This window comes from Anarrhichthys ocellatus, unplaced genomic scaffold, assembly GCF_004355925.1.
Source record: "Anarrhichthys ocellatus isolate YVR2014 unplaced genomic scaffold, GSC_Weel_1.0 scaffold20, whole genome shotgun sequence".
NCBI lineage: Eukaryota > Metazoa > Chordata > Actinopteri > Perciformes > Anarhichadidae > Anarrhichthys > Anarrhichthys ocellatus.
In genome coordinates this window covers 5,682,785-5,689,996 of record NW_022280050.1, presented here as the reverse complement: position 1 = coordinate 5,689,996, position 7,212 = coordinate 5,682,785, and positions in this window count along the sequence as shown.

The following is a 7,212-nucleotide window of genomic DNA, read 5'->3' as shown; positions in this document are numbered from 1 at the left end:
GTCATGTCGACATGCCTATTTTTGATATTTTAGTGTTGCTATGCACAGATGTTCATTTCAGACCCAGAAGTAGTTTACAGTATTTAGAGGGCAATCAAAGCTTCCCAGAGTCTATGTTTGTCTGTGATATATTTAGTGTGGTGTTGGGTCACTGGCTGCTGAAGAAAGGTGGTTTCCAACATGATGTCTGAATCGCTGAATACGAACACAGACAGAGTTAAAAATGAAAAAGTGAATGTTAAACTTGACAACAAGAAAGCAGTGGAATGCTTTAAATTAAAAGGATCTGCATCTATATTGTTTGTGTACACATTAAAAGGGGCTATTGCAGTTTGAAGAGAGCCAGGCTACCTGTTTCCCCTGCTTCAAGTCTCTATGCTAACTTATTACCAACTAACTAACTACTATTCCAAGAAAATATTATCAAACAAAACATTTCAATAGCGGTTATCACACTGCAGACTCGCACACAAACAACATATCGCTCCAAGAGTTCACAGATCAGTCTGCACAGATTTGCAGTTGTCAGAGTTTAATGTGCATTACAGAGTCAGACTGTGTTGTGAGTGTTTGCGCCTCATAAGAGTCTGAAGACAAAGGGTTTTCTGTGAAAGCTCCAATCTATCACTCCCAGCTGTCCAAAGCTGGCCTTTAGGAAAAAGCCTCATTGGGGAAAACTGATGGAACAGAATGGAAGCAGCTCATGTGTGACTCTCTTGGAAAGGCCTTTCAGATACTGCAGCTCTCTCTCCTCTTTCATCGCTGCATGCGTAAGTGTCTGTGTGGGTTCTTTCTTTCAGTTTTCTAGCGTTATTTCACTGCCTAAAATATATGAAATTGCTTTTTATTGATTTATTTATTATGTACTCATCGTCAGGTTATGGGCTGTCACAACGTCAGATTTTCACTTTGCGATCATCGTTGCCAAAAGAATAAATGTGAACCATCTTATCGCATCGTTATAAAAAAATTGAAAAATGATATCAGTAAAATTCATATTTAACTCTAAATATACTAACTGTGTATTGTGTGTAGTGTTTCTTTTTGGAAAATGAATTGCACTCAAAAAAGGTGTGTAAGGAAGTGGAGAAAGATTCTGTAACCATATCTAAAATGATTAAAGAGGCACTGGATTATTTACACAATATTTTCATTATTATCATATCTTTACTATTCACATAATATAAATTTTGAATTTTTTTTTCTAAAATATCACAGTTATCATCAATACCGGTCAGGTTACGGACAAAAAAAGCCTGCAATGTACCATGAGGTAGATACAGTTCAACACGGCACTCAAACCACTTTCACTTACTCTACTAAGGACCATAATCAAAATTGCCAATTCAGGAAAAAAATGCATAGTTGTACTGTAACTTATGTGGCTGCTGAGGAAAAAAACAGATATATTAGTTAACTAACACATCAAACTGCATAAGGCAGATTTCACACTCTCCAAATGTTGCTGTGTTAGTCAGTCTGTCCAAAACATTGTGTTTTTCACATGATGACACCAGAGAGATTCACAAATTAAAAAAACACAGTGGAGACAGTGGAATGTCTGACACTCTATATTGGACTGAGGTCTTTGATGCACAGAGGCAAGTGTCCTCTGGAGCATATAATCAATGCGTTCTAGCACTGCCTACCCACACATACACACAAACAGGTACTTTGTGCATTCAAGCCTCCAGCCGGCTTTCTGAGCTCCCACCACTGAGAACAAAGCACTTTGTTTCAGGTGCTCAGTGGGGTGGAGCCTGCGTCTGCCCACCACACACTGTGTGTGCGTGTGTGTGTGTGTGTGTGTGTGTGTGTTATTTATTTATTTATTTACCAGGGACAGTGCACATTAATCAACATTTCAGTTTTCATCTCAATGTAAATGTGCCAGAGTTAGCGAAAGGGAATTTTTGCCTGTAGTCTTTGGGTAGGGTATCACAAATAAGTGGCCATATTATCAATACAATGCTACAGCAAGCACTATTGTACAACACTGTGCAGCAGAATTCAGCACAATACAATACAATGAATACATTTATTACAAATGTAACAGTGTTGTTTGATGGTGGGTAGATGTATGCTCATAAAGCTGTGTGGTTGATTTCTCCCTACGACTGCAGTGAGGAACAGGCAGCACAGGGACATCTTTGAGTTGGTTGACTACACTGCGACAAACACACACACGCAACACTGCACTCGCTGAGGCTTTGCAACTGTTCAAGATTTACTTTGGGGACTCCCAGAGTCGCACAGCAGGTTCATTACTGGGCCTGCTGGGCCAGTCAATATGGCCCTAAATTATGAGAAGAAATATACATTAAAGGCAGGGTTGGTAATCTTCTTCAAAGATATTTTGGATGTTTTTGTTGAAATACTCATAACATCCTGACGGTAATCAATAAATCAAATGCTCTGACAATAAAAGTGGTAAATCCAGTATCTGTGGCTGTTGCAGGACTGTAATAAGCCAGTCAAATTATTTCCTTCGGCCCGATTGCAATGATTGGATGGGCTACTTGTCTGCCTGCCCACCTGCACATATTCTGCCCGTCCACTTATTGCTCGTCAAAGGAGTCTTCCACAAGCTGCTAGCCTGACAGCTGTGGGTACTAAAAATACCCATGTTGTTGTATTATCATGTGTTTACATTGATAATTATAAGTTTGGGGGAGTGGCTTTGGAGGGAGGCCTGAAGCGACTGGCTGTTAGCATTGCAGACTTGGCGACTTTCTTGCTAGATTTAGCAACTTTTGGAATTAGTGCTGCTTGCTACTTTCATTGGAAAAGAGTTGGCAACACTGGGCTGGGTGTTCGGGTTGGATGATTTTTAAGATCTGGGATACTCTTGCTAGTTCCTCAAGATTACCAATCCTACCGCTGAATACAGTTTAAAATAATCAGTTGCACGGCAAGGGCAAAAACCTACACGAACATCAAGAGGTCTTCAGTGCTGCACAAAGACTTTCCAGGTCTGTAGTAATGAGATTAAAAGGCCATTTTTCACCAAAAGCAGTCAGCATTAAATGACGACAAATTATAACCTATGTTCTGCCCTCATTTCACCCCAATCTTAGCCTATATTTATATCTCAGAGAACTATTCTAATTACATCACATTTATGTTTCCCTTACTAACATGGATGTAATTCACAGTTCAGATGAAGGAAAAGGGAATAACCTAAATCAATTATTAACACTCATTGAATTTACATTACAACTAACACATATTATGAACATTATAACTAAAGCCATGATATTTGCTTTGGTGTCAGGTTCCTTCACATTGATTTATTTCTCACAGAAAAGCTCTTTGCACCACTGCTTTGCCCATGGCAACAAAAATGACTATAAAACCTTGATCATGTGTCAACTTCAAATACAGATAGAACAATAAAAAAAGAGAGAAAATATGCACACAATACATAAGCCTTTAAGTGAAAGGCTGGTGTGTTTGGAAGGAGGGCCCTCCCTCACTGCTGAAGGTTAACGTGTGACCGGAATGCATCAAGGCATTTTAAATATTTCAACATGTTTGCTGAATAGGGGCAGTGGGATTGCGATGCAATGACTCCATCCGTAAACCAAAGAAAACCTTCAGCACTTCAAAAGCCACTGGTACCACCTTAACCTTTCCTGGAAAATACAGTTATTTGCAATAATGTTTCAATCAGTAATACAAAGTAACTCTTAACCTTTCATTTAGAGATACAGAAATGTAACACCTCATCACAGCAAACAACCACAGGTGAAGTCTAAACCAATCCTCATGTTAATTAGATCTGTGCCATCCAAAGGAAGATTATAATGCATTAACAATTCAGTGACCTTATTTCTTCATTACTCTTTGAAATGATTTAAATGACACAGTATTACAGGGACTGTAAAGAAGGATTTATCTCTGGTGCTGTTCTGCTCCATACATCCCAAAATAATTGGAACAACTTAACTTTTATCTGCAGAAATAAACGTTACAACTTCCTTGAAATCTGGGTCATTTTTGAAGAGGGGGAACATCATTAAAATGGAATAGCAAGTTTTTGTTTCCTATGATCGTCAAGCAAGTCTTTGGCATCTGCTGTCCATCAATTAGGGTGTCGGGTTTCTGTATAACAATCACCCAACACTTTTACTGTGATATCACAAGACTTTGTTGCTCAACCTGTAAGGCTCAGTTTAACCAACAAGCTGAAGACAAGAAGGGAAAGATAACAGCACCGTACAGCATAAATCCTGTCTGAGGGAAACAACAATAAAGGCGTATAAATGTTGACACAGGGCGGTCAAGAATAAACCTAATATCTCATTCCAGTAAATTCTACTGTAAACTTTGAGATGCCTTTTACAAACAACATGTGTGAAATAAGTTGCTGTGACAATGACACAATCAATTTGCAAAAGAAACACACATCAGCAACATTCATAGCAACAGGGCGTATATATTTAGCCTGACACCTAATCTCGGCACCAAAAGCCATGACGGAAAGTCAAAAAGAGCCTAAAAATAACTGTCTCAAGTGACAAAAGACTAAGTGCCGTGACTCAAAGACGGGCGAGCTACATTACTGTCAATAAAATCTTCAGCATCGTCAAATGCATCCAAATGCCAAATTTGGCCACATCTCTATGAGACTGACTAAGGATACAGTAAATCTATTGGTAGAAATGTAGACTTGAAGAGTGACTTTTACCTTTTACATTAAAAATGAAAGCTATGTGTTTTTAAAATTGCATTAATTACCCCATGACAGAAAATGTATCATTAAATCTACAACAACACTTAAAAAGCATTATTGTTTCCTCAAGTTATCGAGATGGGAGATGACGAAGTTGTCTTTTGCTGTCAGAGTTGAGCTCTGAGCTTTTTGCAATTGTCAACTCCTTCACACTTATCAGTCAAAAATCTATTTACACACCATTGTTCCATTACGTTTTGGTCATTTTTATGCTATAGGTGCTGCTGCAAGGCCAAGCTGCGCAACCCCTTGTTTACGTAGTGTATATACATATATATATATATTCAGCTGCACTTTAGCCTACTATGTTATGTGACTTAGTATGCTGACCCATACTTACACTGACGGTAAACCTAAATGAGGCTTGGTTTTGTGAACAGTGTGTCTCTACAAGTTGTTGACCAAAGCAAGAGGTGGTTTTATGTTAGGCAATAAATGGCTACAGAGGGCAGTGATGTACTACACATAGAGAGAAGTGCATTTTCCATGTAATGTCCTCCAATCAACTCTTACCAATACTTAGCCAATGTTGATTGGTATGAACACCTACATCAACACAAATACAACCATTTTCCTTTCAGGAAATTATAAAACATAGCAGAAGTTGAAAACATTTTTTGAATTCATTAGAATTCATAGAATCTCCACATATAAGTATATTTCTTTGGCTAAAAACTATCTACTAGAGGTGCAACGATTCACAAAAATTCCCGCCACAATAGAGTAGAAAACATGTGCCTGGCATTAATGGTTATAAAATAATAGCATCTAAAAGTTTCTGTGAATCAGTGAACATTAACAGGGTAATATATCTGTAATTCATATTGGTCAGGGAATTCCCTGATTGGGCCTTTAAGAATTGGTAATGCAACAATCAAGTCCAGGTTGTCCTCTTAAGTTACTCAGCAGTGCTGTTTCGTGGTGACACAAACTGCCAATGTTATCTCGTGACTTGTTAGATATAGTACACCAACAAATACTGAGTCAAGCGCTTTGTATTGAACAATATGATACAATATGATGCAGTATGAATGGGGACAATGTATTGTTACATCCATGCTGTTTATATATGCGAGGTTAGACATTGTCATGTGGTATTCTGTAGGGGGGTCGCCACAGCGGTTACACCTAGTTGGTAACCCAGGCCATGACTGATCCAGTATGGAAATCGGATTTTATGATCCGCATGTTTGATTTGGCATAGGTTTTACGCCTCCTCATAGAAAGGGGATCAAACCCAGAACGAGGCGACAGTGCTAACCCCTGCATCACCGCGCCACAGACGTTGACATGTAGTCATACTAGAAAACTTAAATCACATGTGAATAAAAAAGCAAAAGGCATTCAAGAAGAACCAAACCTCAAACTCCGACCAGCTCCAAGTACTACATAAAGCACAGTATTAAATGAAATAGGCCATCATGTGAGACGTGCACACTTCATTAAACAGTGGTAAATTTGAGGTCCATATAATGTTGAGTTTCATAAGTGCATTAAAGCTGATATACAACACTTGGACTCGCATTAATCAACAGGACAGTCATGAGACACTCTAATTTAATGTGGCAATAAACTGTATAAAACAGGTGAGCAACAGAGACACAATGGTGTAAAGGCAGAGGGTCGTTGTACCCAGTAGACTGTGGAGAAGCTTTGGTTCTGCTCTGCAGTGGTTAAGGCAAACTCAAAGACACCCACAAAACAGATCTGTATCCCTGCATCAATCACCAGACTCCCCATAGTGATTTATGTTCACTGAAGTTGTTTACTAAAGACAAGCGCCCATTATACAGAATGCATCATGCTTAATAAATCTTTTCTACGGTGAGAGTGTCTTGTGGTGTACGCATATTAAATCATAAGTCACGACAGCTTGAACTAAAGTAGAAACGTAGCATCACTGCAATGGTTTTGACTCATGAAAAATGAATAATAAAGTCTGAAGGTTTGCAATAGATACACAATGTTTTATTCATGATGTTTCATGAGCACAGCATGTTTATTTGGATTTAATACATTTCAACCATTCATTAATTTTTTTCCACTGATCTACTTGTGTTATGAAGTAGTAACTATATGAGTAGAACACAGTATTGTACTGTGGTAGTAGTTGTATAATACATTTCACTTTGCTTGGAGAAAGTATCCACCCTCAACTTGTATGTACCTAACGGCCACCTTGTGGTCAGATAGAGTTACTACAACTTTAGTTTGGTGTACATGATGGTCGGCAATGAAATACAAGGGATTCGTTCATTTGTGACAGCTTAATTCTTTTCAGGGTGATGGGGTGTTGGATCATTTTCAAGCATTTCTTTGTACTGAAGGCAAAGCGACAACTGCTTTGCAAGTGTATAACAAGAATAACAAAAAGAGACATGAAAGTGTCGTTCTTCTTGCTGTGAAGTGAGCCAGTTATTCTAGGGCCCTAAACCTAAACACCCTTTGGTTAATGTTGATCGCACAATACAACATTG